Genomic DNA, 17,634 nt, shown 5'->3' on the forward strand with positions numbered 1-17,634 from the left:
ATCGCTTCTCGGCCTTTTGGCTAAGATCAAGTGTAGTATCTGTTCTTATCAGTTTAATATCTGATACGTCCCCTATCTGGGGACCATATATTAAATGGATTTTTGAGAACGGGGGCCGATTTCGAAGCTTGCTTCCGTCGCCCTATGCATTGACCCGATATGGCAGTATCTTCGGGTACAGTGCACCACCCCCTTACAGGGTTAAAAAGAAAGATTCCTACTTTCATTGCTACCTGCTTGCTGGCTAGCCAGCTAGCCAGCCCTGTGGGCCTTGCTGCTGCTGCAGCCAAAAAACAAAAGGTGGTGCTGCTGCTGCTTCTGCTGCTTCTGCTTCTGCTTGTGTCTGGCCGCTGTTGGAGCGTCCAGGCACAGGACTTCTGCTGCTGCTGACTAAATGGCCTCCTTAATTGGATCATTTGAGTAGCCAGCACACCTGTGCAGGTAGGGCATGACATGATAGGCAGCTGCCTTGATAGCGGGTGGGTGCTGAATGTTCCTAATTGACAAAATAAGATTAATGCTTATGAAGAAATATAAAATCTCATCCCTTCCCCAATATCGCGCCACACCCCTACCCCTTAATTCCCTGGTTGAACTTGATGGACATATGTCTTTTTTCGACCGTACTAACTATGTAACTATGTAACATAACATGGGGGGGGGGGGGTCTCCTGGCTGTTCACACAGGTGTGTCATTGCTGTACATTGACCATGCATTGCTTCTGTGGTATTGCAAAGGCAAAGACAAATGCTTCCAGCCATCCATTGCACTAATGGATTGGTCATCAGCTGGCTGTCTATGTCCCGCATCAATATAGACCAAAGTACAGAGGGTTAGGCTATGCTATTGTGCACCTACCTGATGCATCAGAAGGTGCGAGGCCCTTGCTAAATTCTGTGCACAGACTTTGAGATCTATACTTTAGACTGTATCTAAACCTGCTCCAACATGGACTGACATTCTGGCCTACTTTCAGCCGATGCGACTTGTCTGTCGCTGAACAGTCGCTTTTTATGTATTCAGCACCTATGTATAATGTTGTAAAAATGCTCTAGAAGCTAAAGTCGCAGAAATGTCACACATATTTGGCCTGCAACTTTCTGTGCGACAAATTCAGACAGGAAAAATCAGTATAAATCCTTAGAAAATTATCCCCCAGTGTCTCCATCTGCTGGCGGTATTGAATAAGCATTGCTGCACTGATGGGGTATGCATTAGACGAAAAAAAAAGAAGAAAAAGAAGAATAATACGCCCAGAAAAGAGGCGAAAAGGAGAAAAACGTAAAAAAACGTGAAAAAAAAGTAAGAGGAAGAGAAGGGAAAAAAAGGTGGAAATGGGTTTAAAAGTGATTTCGGCGGAGAAATATATATATATATATATATATATATATATATATATATATATATATACGCGCACACACACACATATATATAAACGTATTCTCCGTTGAGATATTGCAGCCGCTGCTGTGTCCAGGCCCAGGAGCCTTAGCACTGTGCTGTGATGTCACTCAATACCACTGACATCACTAGGTGTAAACAACATCTCTCCTTTGCTGTGTATGTGACTATGGAGCTGTTTGGTGATGTCGTCTATTATGGCCTTCATAGAAGCAACAGGAGATTGTTGCATCCATCTAGAACCCTCAGAACTACAGTGCTATGATGTCACTCACTTCCACAGGCCTTGCAGAGTGTAAACAACAACAACCCAGCTTTGTTGTGTATGTAACCATAGGGATTTGTGATGTCACCTAGAACCTTCACAGCAGCGACAGCTTTATGAGGAGCATCAGCACTGCTCTGCCTGAGCAGAACCATCACCGCCATAGGTTGTCAAATAACCCGGATTTAACCCACACAGGTAAGTCCAATGGGGTGCAGGCATGTCCTCTATGCTTACAGCTTCCCGTGGGTGTTGGTTTGATACCGTTTGGGGACAGCCAAGGAGGCATCTGCAGGCAACAAAGGTAGGTGTGTGCTTGTGTGTGTGTTTCCTATGCAGATCCTAAGCCCAGTGTCACATGCAAGTAGGAGGAGTAAGAAGGGTTCCTGGCAAATCCGGGTTATGGATTGCATTTAAAAAGGCCCCGTGGGAGTGCAATGGGCCCCTGTCTTGCTGCTTGGCAATAATGGTATGGGTTTAGGTTCTGCTGTGTGTACTGGTGGTTGACTGCCCCCCAGCCCAGAGTGTGCATGGAAAATTGTCTGGCAGCCTCCCTGACAGCAAGCAGTGATAGTGCCCATGAAGGGCACCTTGTTGGGCCCGCCCCTTTCACGGTTATCGCTTCTCGGCCTTTTGGCTAAGATCAAGTGTAGTATCTGTTCTTATCAGTTTAATATCTGATACGTCCCCTATCTGGGGACCATATATTAAATGGATTTTTGAGAACGGGGGCCGATTTCGAAGCTTGCTTCCGTCGCCCTATGCATTGACCCGATATGGCAGTATCTTCGGGTACAGTGCACCACCCCCTTACAGGGTTAAAAAGAAAGATTCCTACTTTCATTGCTACCTGCTTGCTGGCTAGCCAGCTAGCCAGCCCTGTGGGCCTTGCTGCTGCTGCAGCCAAAAAACAAAAGGTGGTGCTGCTGCTGCTTCTGCTGCTTCTGCTTCTGCTTGTGTCTGGCCGCTGTTGGAGCGTCCAGGCACAGGACTTCTGCTGCTGCTGACTAAATGGCCTCCTTAATTGGATCATTTGAGTAGCCAGCACACCTGTGCAGGTAGGGCATGACATGATAGGCAGCTGCCTTGATAGCGGGTGGGTGCTGAATGTTCCTAATTGACAAAATAAGATTAATGCTTATGAAGAAATATAAAATCTCATCCCTTCCCCAATATCGCGCCACACCCCTACCCCTTAATTCCCTGGTTGAACTTGATGGACATATGTCTTTTTTCGACCGTACTAACTATGTAACTATGTAACATAACATGGGGGGGGGGGGGGTCTCCTGGCTGTTCACACAGGTGTGTCATTGCTGTACATTGACCATGCATTGCTTCTGTGGTATTGCAAAGGCAAAGACAAATGCTTCCAGCCATCCATTGCACTAATGGATTGGTCATCAGCTGGCTGTCTATGTCCCGCATCAATATAGACCAAAGTACAGAGGGTTAGGCTATGCTATTGTGCACCTACCTGATGCATCAGAAGGTGCGAGGCCCTTGCTAAATTCTGTGCACAGACTTTGAGATCTATACTTTAGACTGTATCTAAACCTGCTCCAACATGGACTGACATTCTGGCCTACTTTCAGCCGATGCGACTTGTCTGTCGCTGAACAGTCGCTTTTTATGTATTCAGCACCTATGTATAATGTTGTAAAAATGCTCTAGAAGCTAAAGTCGCAGAAATGTCACACATATTTGGCCTGCAACTTTCTGTGCGACAAATTCAGACAGGAAAAATCAGTATAAATCCTTAGAAAATTATCCCCCAGTGTCTCCATCTGCTGGCGGTATTGAATAAGCATTGCTGCACTGATGGGGTATGCATTAGACGAAAAAAAAGAAGAAAAAGAAGAATAATACGCCCAGAAAAGAGGCGAAAAGGAGAAAAACGTAAAAAAACGTGAAAAAAAAGTAAGAGGAAGAGAAGGGAAAAAAAGGTGGAAATGGGTTTAAAAGTGATTTCGGCGGAGAAATATATATATATATATATATATATATATATATATATATATATATATATATATATATATATATATATACGCGCACACACACACATATATATAAACGTATTCTCCGTTGAGATATTGCAGCCGCTGCTGTGTCCAGGCCCAGGAGCCTTAGCACTGTGCTGTGATGTCACTCAATACCACTGACATCACTAGGTGTAAACAACATCTCTCCTTTGCTGTGTATGTGACTATGGAGCTGTTTGGTGATGTCGTCTATTATGGCCTTCATAGAAGCAACAGGAGATTGTTGCATCCATCTAGAACCCTCAGAACTACAGTGCTATGATGTCACTCACTTCCACAGGCCTTGCAGAGTGTAAACAACAACAACCCAGCTTTGTTGTGTATGTAACCATAGGGATTTGTGATGTCACCTAGAACCTTCACAGCAGCGACAGCTTTATGAGGAGCATCAGCACTGCTCTGCCTGAGCAGAACCATCACCGCCATAGGTTGTCAAATAACCCGGATTTAACCCACACAGGTAAGTCCAATGGGGTGCAGGCATGTCCTCTATGCTTACAGCTTCCCGTGGGTGTTGGTTTGATACCGTTTGGGGACAGCCAAGGAGGCATCTGCAGGCAACAAAGGTAGGTGTGTGCTTGTGTGTGTGTTTCCTATGCAGATCCTAAGCCCAGTGTCACATGCAAGTAGGAGGAGTAAGAAGGGTTCCTGGCAAATCCGGGTTATGGATTGCATTTAAAAAGGCCCCGTGGGAGTGCAATGGGCCCCTGTCTTGCTGCTTAGCAATAATGGTATGGGTTTAGGTTCTGCTGTGTGTACTGGTGGTTGACTGCCCCCCAGCCCAGAGTGTGCATGGAAAATTGTCTGGCAGCCTCCCTGACAGCAAGCAGTGATAGTGCCCATGAAGGGCACCTTGTTGGGCCCGCCCCTTTCACGGTTATCGCTTCTCGGCCTTTTGGCTAAGATCAAGTGTAGTATCTGTTCTTATCAGTTTTCATGCTGGTGGGGATGGGTGCTGCATGGAGGATGCAGGTGTACCAGGGCTTTCCGGGGCTGGTTCTGAGGAATCAGCTCGACGGCTGCCCCGATGTGACCTGTTCCCTCCGGGTCTCGCCATGAGGCTGAGAGGGTCTAGAGCCGAGGTACTTTTGTGCCTCGGGGAGTGGTGACCCCGAGGTGCCGAAACTCACTGGGAGAATAGGCTCACTGAGTTGAAGCACGGGCACCATAATCTCTTCACCTTGTGGCACTCACCTCTTGATTCCCGGCCTTCTGGCTAGGATCAGAGAAATTTTTATAGATCCGGCCGGATGTCCGGGCAGTATATCTGCACACATTCACTTATTTATTTATTTTTTGTCTCACTGTGTCACTTTTTGCGTGTTGTGTGTTCACAGGATTTGTCAGGATGCGGTAGCCCTTCTGGGTGTCCCTCCTGGCGGTCTAGGGGAGGTGTGTGTGGCCATTAGGTTCCGCACCTCCCTGCAAACACCCCGGGTACTCCTGCTTAGCAGGGTACCTACCGTAATCGGCTCTGCGGGCAGATACCTTGGCTAACGCCAAGGGGGATGCCGGGAGCATTTGTGGTCTCCTAGTAGCTTCGGCGAAAAGGGACATCGAACCTGGAACCTCGCAGGTACCTTTTGGTCCGGAGGCGAAGGGTAAGGTTTGTTGGGGGGCCTCTCTCCTATCGGAGAAGGGCTTGCGATAGACCGCATCCTTTGTGCACGTTTTTTTAGTGTAACACGTTTGCACTTTTTCTTGCACTTTGGGTGAATCGAAAGCACGTTCCTCGGCTTTAGATAAAAAAAAAAAAAAAAATCTGTTCTTATCAGTTTAATATCTGATACGTCCCCTATCTGGGGACCATATATTAAATGGATTTTTGAGAACGGGGGCCGATTTCGAAGCTTGCTTCCGTCGCCCTATGCATTGACCCGATATGGCAGTATCTTCGGGTACAGTGCACCACCCCCTTACAGGGTTAAAAAGAAAGATTCCTACTTTCATTGCTACCTGCTTGCTGGCTAGCCAGCTAGCCAGCCCTGTGGGCCTTGCTGCTGCTGCTGCAGCCAAAAAACAAAAGGTGGTGCTGCTGCTGCTTCTGCTGCTTCTGCTTCTGCTTGTGTCTGGCCGCTGTTGGAGCGTCCAGGCACAGGACTTCTGCTGCTGCTGACTAAATGGCCTCCTTAATTGGATCATTTGAGTAGCCAGCACACCTGTGCAGGTAGGGCATGACATGATAGGCAGCTGCCTTGATAGCGGGTGGGTGCTGAATGTTCCTAATTGACAAAATAAGATTAATGCTTATGAAGAAATATAAAATCTCATCCCTTCCCCAATATCGCGCCACACCCCTACCCCTTAATTCCCTGGTTGAACTTGATGGACATATGTCTTTTTTCGACCGTACTAACTATGTAACTATGTAACATAACATGGGGGGGGGGGGGGGGTCTCCTGGCTGTTCACACAGGTGTGTCATTGCTGTACATTGACCATGCATTGCTTCTGTGGTATTGCAAAGGCAAAGACAAATGCTTCCAGCCATCCATTGCACTAATGGATTGGTCATCAGCTGGCTGTCTATGTCCCGCATCAATATAGACCAAAGTACAGAGGGTTAGGCTATGCTATTGTGCACCTACCTGATGCATCAGAAGGTGCGAGGCCCTTGCTAAATTCTGTGCACAGACTTTGAGATCTATACTTTAGACTGTATCTAAACCTGCTCCAACATGGACTGACATTCTGGCCTACTTTCAGCCGATGCGACTTGTCTGTCGCTGAACAGTCGCTTTTTATGTATTCAGCACCTATGTATAATGTTGTAAAAATGCTCTAGAAGCTAAAGTCGCAGAAATGTCACACATATTTGGCCTGCAACTTTCTGTGCGACAAATTCAGACAGGAAAAATCAGTATAAATCCTTAGAAAATTATCCCCCAGTGTCTCCATCTGCTGGCGGTATTGAATAAGCATTGCTGCACTGATGGGGTATGCATTAGACGAAAAAAAAGAAGAAAAAGAAGAATAATACGCCCAGAAAAGAGGCGAAAAGGAGAAAAACGTAAAAAAACGTGAAAAAAAAGTAAGAGGAAGAGAAGGGAAAAAAAGGTGGAAATGGGTTTAAAAGTGATTTCGGCGGAGAAATATATATATATATATATATATATATATATATATATATATACGCGCACACACACACATATATATAAACGTATTCTCCGTTGAGATATTGCAGCCGCTGCTGTGTCCAGGCCCAGGAGCCTTAGCACTGTGCTGTGATGTCACTCAATACCACTGACATCACTAGGTGTAAACAACATCTCTCCTTTGCTGTGTATGTGACTATGGAGCTGTTTGGTGATGTCGTCTATTATGGCCTCCATAGAAGCAACAGGAGATTGTTGCATCCATCTAGAACCCTCAGAACTACAGTGCTATGATGTCACTCACTTCCACAGGCCTTGCAGAGTGTAAACAACAACAACCCAGCTTTGTTGTGTATGTAACCATAGGGATTTGTGATGTCACCTAGAACCTTCACAGCAGCGACAGCTTTATGAGGAGCATCAGCACTGCTCTGCCTGAGCAGAACCATCACCGCCATAGGTTGTCAAATAACCCGGATTTAACCCACACAGGTAAGTCCAATGGGGTGCAGGCATGTCCTCTATGCTTACAGCTTCCCGTGGGTGTTGGTTTGATACCGTTTGGGGACAGCCAAGGAGGCATCTGCAGGCAACAAAGGTAGGTGTGTGCTTGTGTGTGTGTTTCCTATGCAGATCCTAAGCCCAGTGTCACATGCAAGTAGGAGGAGTAAGAAGGGTTCCTGGCAAATCCGGGTTATGGATTGCATTTAAAAAGGCCCCGTGGGAGTGCAATGGGCCCCTGTCTTGCTGCTTAGCAATAATGGTATGGGTTTAGGTTCTGCTGTGTGTACTGGTGGTTGACTGCCCCCCAGCCCAGAGTGTGCATGGAAAATTGTCTGGCAGCCTCCCTGACAGCAAGCAGTGATAGTGCCCATGAAGGGCACCTTGTTGGGCCCGCCCCTTTCACGGTTATCGCTTCTCGGCCTTTTGGCTAAGATCAAGTGTAGTATCTGTTCTTATCAGTTTAATATCTGATACGTCCCCTATCTGGGGACCATATATTAAATGGATTTTTGAGAACGGGGGCCGATTTCGAAGCTTGCTTCCGTCGCCCTATGCATTGACCCGATATGGCAGTATCTTCGGGTACAGTGCACCACCCCCTTACAGGGTTAAAAAGAAAGATTCCTACTTTCATTGCTACCTGCTTGCTGGCTAGCCAGCTAGCCAGCCCTGTGGGCCTTGCTGCTGCTGCAGCCAAAAAACAAAAGGTGGTGCTGCTGCTGCTTCTGCTGCTTCTGCTTCTGCTTGTGTCTGGCCGCTGTTGGAGCGTCCAGGCACAGGACTTCTGCTGCTGCTGACTAAATGGCCTCCTTAATTGGATCATTTGAGTAGCCAGCACACCTGTGCAGGTAGGGCATGACATGATAGGCAGCTGCCTTGATAGCGGGTGGGTGCTGAATGTTCCTAATTGACAAAATAAGATTAATGCTTATGAAGAAATATAAAATCTCATCCCTTCCCCAATATCGCGCCACACCCCTACCCCTTAATTCCCTGGTTGAACTTGATGGACATATGTCTTTTTTCGACCGTACTAACTATGTAACTATGTAACATAACATGGGGGGGGGGGGGGTCTCCTGGCTGTTCACACAGGTGTGTCATTGCTGTACATTGACCATGCATTGCTTCTGTGGTATTGCAAAGGCAAAGACAAATGCTTCCAGCCATCCATTGCACTAATGGATTGGTCATCAGCTGGCTGTCTATGTCCCGCATCAATATAGACCAAAGTACAGAGGGTTAGGCTATGCTATTGTGCACCTACCTGATGCATCAGAAGGTGCGAGGCCCTTGCTAAATTCTGTGCACAGACTTTGAGATCTATACTTTAGACTGTATCTAAACCTGCTCCAACATGGACTGACATTCTGGCCTACTTTCAGCCGATGCGACTTGTCTGTCGCTGAACAGTCGCTTTTTATGTATTCAGCACCTATGTATAATGTTGTAAAAATGCTCTAGAAGCTAAAGTCGCAGAAATGTCACACATATTTGGCCTGCAACTTTCTGTGCGACAAATTCAGACAGGAAAAATCAGTATAAATCCTTAGAAAATTATCCCCCAGTGTCTCCATCTGCTGGCGGTATTGAATAAGCATTGCTGCACTGATGGGGTATGCATTAGACGAAAAAAAAGAAGAAAAAGAAGAATAATACGCCCAGAAAAGAGGCGAAAAGGAGAAAAACGTAAAAAAACGTGAAAAAAAAGTAAGAGGAAGAGAAGGGAAAAAAAGGTGGAAATGGGTTTAAAAGTGATTTCGGCGGAGAAATATATATATATATATATATATATATATATATATATATATATATATATACGCGCACACACACACATATATATAAACGTATTCTCCGTTGAGATATTGCAGCCGCTGCTGTGTCCAGGCCCAGGAGCCTTAGCACTGTGCTGTGATGTCACTCAATACCACTGACATCACTAGGTGTAAACAACATCTCTCCTTTGCTGTGTATGTGACTATGGAGCTGTTTGGTGATGTCGTCTATTATGGCCTTCATAGAAGCAACAGGAAATTGTTGCATCCATCTAGAACCCTCAGAACTACAGTGCTATGATGTCACTCACTTCCACAGGCCTTGCAGAGTGTAAACAACAACAACCCAGCTTTGTTGTGTATGTAACCATAGGGATTTGTGATGTCACCTAGAACCTTCACAGCAGCGACAGCTTTATGAGGAGCATCAGCACTGCTCTGCCTGAGCAGAACCATCACCGCCATAGGTTGTCAAATAACCCGGATTTAACCCACACAGGTAAGTCCAATGGGGTGCAGGCATGTCCTCTATGCTTACAGCTTCCCGTGGGTGTTGGTTTGATACCGTTTGGGGACAGCCAAGGAGGCATCTGCAGGCAACAAAGGTAGGTGTGTGCTTGTGTGTGTGTTTCCTATGCAGATCCTAAGCCCAGTGTCACATGCAAGTAGGAGGAGTAAGAAGGGTTCCTGGCAAATCCGGGTTATGGATTGCATTTAAAAAGGCCCCGTGGGAGTGCAATGGGCCCCTGTCTTGCTGCTTAGCAATAATGGTATGGGTTTAGGTTCTGCTGTGTGTACTGGTGGTTGACTGCCCCCCAGCCCAGAGTGTGCATGGAAAATTGTCTGGCAGCCTCCCTGACAGCAAGCAGTGATAGTGCCCATGAAGGGCACCTTGTTGGGCCCGCCCCTTTCACGGTTATCGCTTCTCGGCCTTTTGGCTAAGATCAAGTGTAGTATCTGTTCTTATCAGTTTAATATCTGATACGTCCCCTATCTGGGGACCATATATTAAATGGATTTTTGAGAACGGGGGCCGATTTCGAAGCTTGCTTCCGTCGCCCTATGCATTGACCCGATATGGCAGTATCTTCGGGTACAGTGCACCACCCCCTTACAGGGTTAAAAAGAAAGATTCCTACTTTCATTGCTACCTGCTTGCTGGCTAGCCAGCTAGCCAGCCCTGTGGGCCTTGCTGCTGCTGCAGCCAAAAAACAAAAGGTGGTGCTGCTGCTGCTTCTGCTGCTTCTGCTTCTGCTTGTGTCTGGCCGCTGTTGGAGCGTCCAGGCACAGGACTTCTGCTGCTGCTGACTAAATGGCCTCCTTAATTGGATCATTTGAGTAGCCAGCACACCTGTGCAGGTAGGGCATGACATGATAGGCAGCTGCCTTGATAGCGGGTGGGTGCTGAATGTTCCTAATTGACAAAATAAGATTAATGCTTATGAAGAAATATAAAATCTCATCCCTTCCCCAATATCGCGCCACACCCCTACCCCTTAATTCCCTGGTTGAACTTGATGGACATATGTCTTTTTTCGACCGTACTAACTATGTAACTATGTAACATAACATGGGGGGGGGGGGGGGGGTCTCCTGGCTGTTCACACAGGTGTGTCATTGCTGTACATTGACCATGCATTGCTTCTGTGGTATTGTAAAGGCAAAGACAAATGCTTCCAGCCATCCATTGCACTAATGGATTGGTCATCAGCTGGCTGTCTATGTCCCGCATCAATATAGACCAAAGTACAGAGGGTTAGGCTATGCTATTGTGCACCTACCTGATGCATCAGAAGGTGCGAGGCCCTTGCTAAATTCTGTGCACAGACTTTGAGATCTATACTTTAGACTGTATCTAAACCTGCTCCAACATGGACTGACATTCTGGCCTACTTTCAGCCGATGCGACTTGTCTGTCGCTGAACAGTCGCTTTTTATGTATTCAGCACCTATGTATAATGTTGTAAAAATGCTCTAGAAGCTAAAGTCGCAGAAATGTCACACATATTTGGCCTGCAACTTTCTGTGCGACAAATTCAGACAGGAAAAATCAGTATAAATCCTTAGAAAATTATCCCCCAGTGTCTCCATCTGCTGGCGGTATTGAATAAGCATTGCTGCACTGATGGGGTATGCATTAGACGAAAAAAAAGAAGAAAAAGAAGAATAATACGCCCAGAAAAGAGGCGAAAAGGAGAAAAACGTAAAAAAACGTGAAAAAAAAGTAAGAGGAAGAGAAGGGAAAAAAAGGTGGAAATGGGTTTAAAAGTGATTTCGGCGGAGAAATATATATATATATATATATATATATATAGAAATTCAGAAGGGATACAGCACCAAATAGCTGAGGACTCAGGCTGGTAGATGGAGCAAGATTTTATTTGCCATCCATGTGCAACGTTTCGGCAATAAACTGCCTTTTTCAAGCATATCAAACAAAGTGACAATGTGCATATATATAGGAATCACAACATGCTGTGATTGGTTACATAACAGGTGTTATACATATATCATTATAATCAGTGACCACATCCTATTGGTTAAGTTGTGTTGTCATAGTGATTCAAATACACAAAAACTATAAATCTTAATGAGCATAAAAAACGACCATCAAAACATATATAAGCTTCAGATGTGTTCACTGGGACTTCACTTACATTGATCCATGTCTCCGATTGCATCTTCATCATATAGATCGCATAAGAGATCTAGCGTGCGTGTGTGTCAGCTGTGTTTGTAAATAAACAAACTGCGGCTGCGTGGCTCCACATCGTGTAGTTCCGATCAGCTGACCACTATAGGTCAGCTGATGCAGGAGCGTCATAGATGTAAATAAACAAACTGCGGCTGCGTGGCTCCACATCGTGTACTTCCGATCAGCTGACCACTATAGGTCAGCTGATGCAGGAGCGTCATAGATGTCCGCGATCATAACAAAATGATCCGCGCAAGCGCCAACTGCCTGCGCATGCGTGGTGCGTCTACATGGGTGATCGCATATCGGTGAATCGACCTGCGCATATCAAATGCGCCTGTCGATACCCGAAGTGCCCCTGACCAAAAAACGCACAGCATAGTCTAAAATACATATGAGTCCAAATAGACTTCTATACATGTATTGTTCAAGACAAATTTATTATAACGGACGTCTATATAGATACCAGCACAGAAATATGTCACAAGAAGATGTCATGTTGAAACAAGGATCAATGTATAATAAACTATATTTAAATCATAAGATCTATAATTATGCAAAAGAAAACTTTTTTTCTCAGGAGTCCTCAGTGAATCCATCCTCAGCTGTAATCTTCATATAGGGTGGTGATAAATAATAGGTGAAGTGAATCTAAAAAAATATACATAAAAAATATTTTAAAATATTATCATGGAAAGATATCCAAAAACCTCATGTTGTCACTTGTAAACATTAAATATAAGCATCAGGTGAAAAAAAGGTAAGAAAAAAGAGAGTAAGAACAAAAAATGTGATAAATGAAAAAAGAGGAGGGGGGGGGGGAATAAAATTATAAAATAAAATAGAGGAAAAAGAAAAGAGGTAAGAAGAAAGGGGAAAAAAAGAAAAAAAGAAAAGAAGGAGAGAAGAGTGGGGGGGGGGGGGGAAGGGGGGGGGGAGGGGAAAGGGGAAAAAGGGGGAAAAAAAGGAAGGGGGAAAAAAGGGAAATGAATAGAAATAGAGGAAAGAAGAGTAAGAAGATAAAGAAGGAAAAAAGAAAAGAGGAAGATAGAAGGAGAAAGAAAAAGAAGGGGAATAATTGAAAAAAAAGGGGGGAAGAAGAAGAATAAGAATAGAGGATAACCTAAATGCCTACATAAAGGGTTTCAAGCCAAAATCCATATTCAATCCCTTTGGACACATCGTGTCTAATGTATAGATCCATTTAAGTTCTTTCTGGCGCAATAATTTCTCCCTGTCACCCCCTCGTCTTAACACAGGTACATGATCTATAATGCGAAATCTTAGCTGACTGATACTATGACCAAATTCCAAAAAATGTTTAGGTAGTGGGAGATCAACCCTCTTGGTCCTAATGGAAGATTTATGACCATTTAATCTTATCCGGCATTCATTGGTGGTTTCACCTATGTAATAAAGCCCGCATGGACAGGTCAACAGATAGATTACAAAGGAGGAGCGGCATGTATATCTACCATGAATCTTGAATGGTTTGCCTGTATGTGGGTGATTAAATGAATCGCCCTTTAACATAGAATTACAATGACTACAATTTAAGCAGGGAAAATTGCCCTGTTTAAATTTTTGTGTACCTTTATCTTTGAATGAGCCGACATCAGATTTAATAAGACGGTCTTTAAAACTGCGTCCCTTACGGTATGCCATTATTGGTGGCTTATCTAAGCCAGTAGTCTTACTCACGAGTGACCAGTTATGCCTAATAATATTAGCTATAGCCTGGCTATTAACTGAATACGTAGATACAAATGGTATCCTATCTGTGGGTTGTTTGGGGGTACTATGTAATAGAGTGGATCTCTCGACTTGTAAGAGTCTATTTGAGTGATGGTTTAACAAACGTTGTGGATAACCCCTACGTCTAAATTTCCCTTGCATTTCATCAATTCTTTTGGAGGACTGTATAGGATCTGAGACTATCCGTTTAACACGTAGCAATTGGCTCCATGGGAGTGATTTAACTGTGGGTCTAGGATGAAAACTATCATATTGTAGAACACTATTCCTATCTGTTTTCTTTGTATAGAGATCCATTGATAATCTACCGTCAGTTACTGTAACAAATGTGTCCAAAAATTGAATTGATGATTCGGACACCACCATGGTGAATTGAAGTTCAGGGTATATACTATTCAATTCATCAAGGAACAAATGAAGTTGTGACAAAGTACCCGTCCAAATCACGAAGGTATCATCTATGTAACGGAACCAAGTCCGTACATGAGGATACCATCGTGATTTGTAAATATAAGTTTCCTCAAATTCCGTCATATATACATTTGCATATGTTGGGGCCACATTGGACCCCATGGCCGTTCCCCTGTTTTGGACATAGAAGTCATCCCCAAACAGGAAATAATTCCGTCTGAGGATGACCCCCAATAAGTCCAAAACAAGGGAACGTGCCCCTGCAGAGAGATCAGTGGATAATAGGCAATTGGCGACCGCCTGGATCCCCTTTGAGTGTTTGATCGACGTGTAAAGATTAACCACGTCGAACGATACCAGAAGGGATCCAGGGGGGCAAACCAAATCCTGAATTTTGGAAATGAAATCACCCGTGTCACGAATAAATGATTTAGCCGAGGTGGCATGACATCTTAAAATCTTATCCAAATAAACGGCAATGGGGGAGAACACAGAACCACTCCCGGAGACGATAGGTCGTCCGGGGGGGTTCTGGAGGTTCTTATGTATCTTAGGTAAACAATATAGGACTGGTGTTATAGGATGTTTTTGAGTCAAAAATGTTACCAATTCTGTATCTATAATATGGTTCTCAACCGCCTGCTGTAAAAGAAATGAGATGTCAGCCTGGATTTCCTTCAAAGGATCCTTCCTAAGTTTACTGTAAACCGTGACATCAGACACTTGTCTAGTAATCTCGGCTAGATAAAGTGGGGTGTCCATAACAACCAGGGCACCCCCCTTATCCGCGGCTTTGATGGTGATGTCAGAATTTTTTTGTAACCTTGATAATACATCATATTCACTGCGAGTCAAATTATGCCAACCGGAATGAGTAGAATTCTCTTTCAATACATTAATCTGTTTGGTGACAACCTCAACAAATGCTTCAATTCCATTATTGGTTCTGGGTGGCATAAACTGACTTTTGTTAAACAGATTAACATCCTTTAGAGTTAACTCAGCAGATTGGACCAAACTAGTAGTGTTATCATTAAGCGGAATGTCCTGAAAATAGCCCTTCAGGCGTACCCGTCTGAAAAATCCTTCCAAATCAATCAAAAGTCCAAACCAATCTGTGTCTGTAGTCGGACAGAATGACAATCCTTTCTGTAATACATTAAGTTCCATAGAAGATAAGGATATGGAGGATATATTTACCACAAGAGAGTCCTCTATGTCGTGATCCCTCGGCCCCTCGGTTGGCGTGACTGGGTCCTCTGGCGTGTGCGGATACTGGCGTCTCCTATGTTTACGGCCTCCCCGCCGGGTTTTGCGGGGGTATCCTGAGCTCTGGCTAAAAAAGAAGAAGGGGGGGAAGGACCCTCGGAGGAGTCACTATCCAGAGCAGTTGACAAAAAACCTTTATGGGCACGGCGTTTCTGACGATGATGTGGTTTGGTGCGTCGTCTGCGACGATTCCCGTCTTGTTCTTGACTCATCTGCCACATGTAAATTCGACCACTTGCATAATCATCCAAATCGCGGTGCCATTTGCTCCTCTTGGCTTCCTCTAACTCTTGTTGATGCTTAAGTATGCGAACAGCAAGTTTCTCCTTTGCCTCCTGATACTGTTGTGAGGTCAATAGGGTTTTAAGCTGCTCCTCCACTTCTAAACACTTTGATTTGGTTTTCTCAATATCTTCATAGAGAAATTCCATATTTAGTAGCATTACATCGAAAGCATACTTGTTAGAGATTTGAATAAATTTAGTGTGAAATAGATCATTGCGAGGGAACAGGTTCGGGGTGAGGTGAGATCTCATCCCACGAGGTATGCGTTGTTCCTTGTAGTATTCCCTAAGCGTGACCAGATGTAATTCCAAGGTGATCAAACGCTTAGATTCCATATCCCATTTCCTTTTCAGTAGGTCAGCAGATGGAGTGCTTAGGAAATTGGCTTCTTTATGCACTGCATTTAGGATCCTCAAAGCATCCTGATCCGTATATGAAAAGGTGTGGGGGATGGCATCACTGGATAAACTGGTATCAACAGGAGTAGTCATCTTGCATCCATCAGAGTCCAATGACCGTGCCCGTCTCCAATGGCAATAACAATGGATGATGGGGGAGACAGCACCGATCAAATCAGCATGTGCAGGTGATCATCCGGGAATGCCAACCCGGAAAAGCATGCAGAAATTCAGAAGGGATACAGCACCAAATAGCTGAGGACTCAGGCTGGTAGATGGAGCAAGATTTTATTTGCCATCCATGTGCAACGTTTCGGCAATAAACTGCCTTTTTCAAGCATATCAAACAAAGTGACAATGTGCATATATATAGGAATCACAACATGCTGTGATTGGTTACATAACAGGTGTTATACATATATCATTATAATCAGTGACCACATCCTATTGGTTAAGTTGTGTTGTCATAGTGATTCAAATACACAAAAACTATAAATCTTAATGAGCATAAAAAACGACCATCAAAACATATATAAGCTTCAGATGTGTTCACTGGGACTTCACTTACATTGATCCATGTCTCCGATTGCATCTTCATCATATAGATCGCATAAGAGATCTAGCGTGCGTGTGTGTCAGCTGTGTTTGTAAATAAACAAACTGCGGCTGCGTGGCTCCACATCGTGTAGTTCCGATCAGCTGACCACTATAGGTCAGCTGATGCAGGAGCGTCATAGATGTAAATAAACAAACTGCGGCTGCGTGGCTCCACATCGTGTACTTCCGATCAGCTGACCACTATAGGTCAGCTGATGCAGGAGCGTCATAGATGTCCGCGATCATAACAAAATGATCCGCGCAAGCGCCAACTGCCTGCGCATGCGTGGTGCGTCTACATGGGTGATCGCATATCGGTGAATCGACCTGCGCATATCAAATGTGCCTGTCGATACCCGAAGTGCCCCTGACCAAAAAACGCACAGCATAGTCTAAAATACATATGAGTCCAAATAGACTTCTATACATGTATTGTTCAAGACGAATTTATTATAACGGACGTCTATATAGATACCAGCACAGAAATATGTCACAAGAAGATGTCATGTTGAAACAAGGATCAATGTATAATAAACTATATTTAAATCATAAGATCTATAATTATGCAAAAGAAAACTTTTTTTCTCAGGAGTCCTCAGTGAATCCATCCTCAGCTGTAATCTTCATATAGGGTGGTGATAAATAATAGGTGAAGTGAATCTAAAAAAATATACATAAAAAATATTTTAAAATATTATCATGGAAAGATATCCAAAAACCTCATGTTGTCACTTGTAAACATTAAATATAAGGATCAGGTGAAAAAAAGGTAAGAAAAAAGAGAGTAAGAACAAAAAATGTGATAAATGAAAAAAGAGGAGGGGGGGGGGGGAATAAAATTATAAAATAAAATAGAGGAAAAAGAAAAGAGGTAAGAAGAAAGGGGAAAAAAAGAAAAAAAGAAAAGAAGGAGAGAAGAGTGGGGGGGGGGGGGGGAAGGGGGGGGGAAGGGGAAAGGGGAAAAAGGGGGAAAAAAAGGAAGGGGGAAAAAAGGGAAATGAATAGAAATAGAGGAAAGAAGAGTAAGAAGATAAAGAAGGAAAAAAGAAAAGAGGAAGATAGAAGGAGAAAGAAAAAGAAGGGGAATAATTGAAAAAAAAGGGGGGAAGAAGAAGAATAAGAATAGAGGATAACCTAAATG

The 17,634-nt window shown here is 44.1% G+C and overlaps 5 non-coding genes and 1 pseudogene across 5 annotated transcripts; all 6 read left to right on the plus strand.

The window, feature by feature from the left end:
• On the plus strand, positions 1–191 carry LOC130315363 (U2 spliceosomal RNA). The gene has a single exon (XR_008862900.1). It is a non-coding gene; the product is annotated as a U2 spliceosomal RNA (small nuclear RNA).
• Positions 192–2,284: 2,093 nt separating this feature from the next.
• On the plus strand, positions 2,285–2,475 carry LOC130315364 (U2 spliceosomal RNA). Its single transcript, XR_008862901.1, has one exon. It is a non-coding gene; the product is annotated as a U2 spliceosomal RNA (small nuclear RNA).
• A 2,113-nt stretch (positions 2,476–4,588) lies between these two features.
• LOC130315361 (U2 spliceosomal RNA) lies at positions 4,589–4,748 on the plus strand (annotated as a pseudogene).
• A 692-nt stretch (positions 4,749–5,440) lies between these two features.
• Positions 5,441–5,623, plus strand: LOC130315360 (U2 spliceosomal RNA). Its single transcript, XR_008862898.1, has one exon. It is a non-coding gene; the product is annotated as a U2 spliceosomal RNA (small nuclear RNA).
• A 2,092-nt stretch (positions 5,624–7,715) lies between these two features.
• LOC130315344 (U2 spliceosomal RNA) lies at positions 7,716–7,906 on the plus strand. Its single transcript, XR_008862883.1, has one exon. It is a non-coding gene; the product is annotated as a U2 spliceosomal RNA (small nuclear RNA).
• Positions 7,907–10,001: 2,095 nt separating this feature from the next.
• On the plus strand, positions 10,002–10,192 carry LOC130315345 (U2 spliceosomal RNA). Its single transcript, XR_008862884.1, has one exon. It is a non-coding gene; the product is annotated as a U2 spliceosomal RNA (small nuclear RNA).
• The last annotated feature ends 7,442 nt before the right edge of the window (positions 10,193–17,634 follow it).

This window comes from Hyla sarda, unplaced genomic scaffold (genome assembly GCF_029499605.1).
Source record: "Hyla sarda isolate aHylSar1 unplaced genomic scaffold, aHylSar1.hap1 scaffold_1870, whole genome shotgun sequence".
NCBI lineage: Eukaryota > Metazoa > Chordata > Amphibia > Anura > Hylidae > Hyla > Hyla sarda.